This window comes from Dendrobium catenatum, unplaced genomic scaffold (assembly GCF_001605985.2).
Source record: "Dendrobium catenatum unplaced genomic scaffold, ASM160598v2 fragScaff_scaffold_760, whole genome shotgun sequence".
NCBI classification, from domain to species: domain Eukaryota; kingdom Viridiplantae; phylum Streptophyta; class Magnoliopsida; order Asparagales; family Orchidaceae; genus Dendrobium; species Dendrobium catenatum.
In genome coordinates this window covers 483,716-484,311 of record NW_021319222.1, presented here as the reverse complement: position 1 = coordinate 484,311, position 596 = coordinate 483,716, and positions in this window count along the sequence as shown.

Genomic DNA, 596 nt, shown 5'->3' with positions numbered 1-596 from the left:
TTTAATGTTTTTATTTGAAGCTTTCTGAAGTAGTTTTTAGTTCAAAAAATTTTTAAATAAAAAAATTTAATATAAAAAACTATTTTAAAAAATAATAAAGAAGCTGTCCAAATGAAAGATCTTGGAAAGAGGAAAAAAGAAAAAAAAAATCATTAAAGCTTTACAAGGTCAACCCAAGCTGAAAGGTCCAACAAAATTCTCCACTGAGGACTTTGTCCTGAAAATCCATTTCATAATGTAATATATCAGATTGTCTCTTTATATTAGTTATATAATAATAAAAGATAATGGCGTTTGAATGCTTTGATTTCCAAACAAGAAACCTAACCCAATGGGAACAGAGAAGAATCGCTGATTTGGTCTTTAGAAGAGAAATAATAAAAGAAAAGTTCAAAAGAGATTCTCAGGCAACTACCCAAACAAGATAAGAGATTTTGATAATCTATTTCTCCTTCAGCTGATGGCTTTCACATGCATGGCGTCATTCTCATGAACTTTTATTCGGTCCAGTGAACATATGCTCCTCTACGTTCGGCCACCAATGTTTTAGCGCCACGTAGCATGAAAAAAAGTCGCCGACCCGACCCGCTATTTTT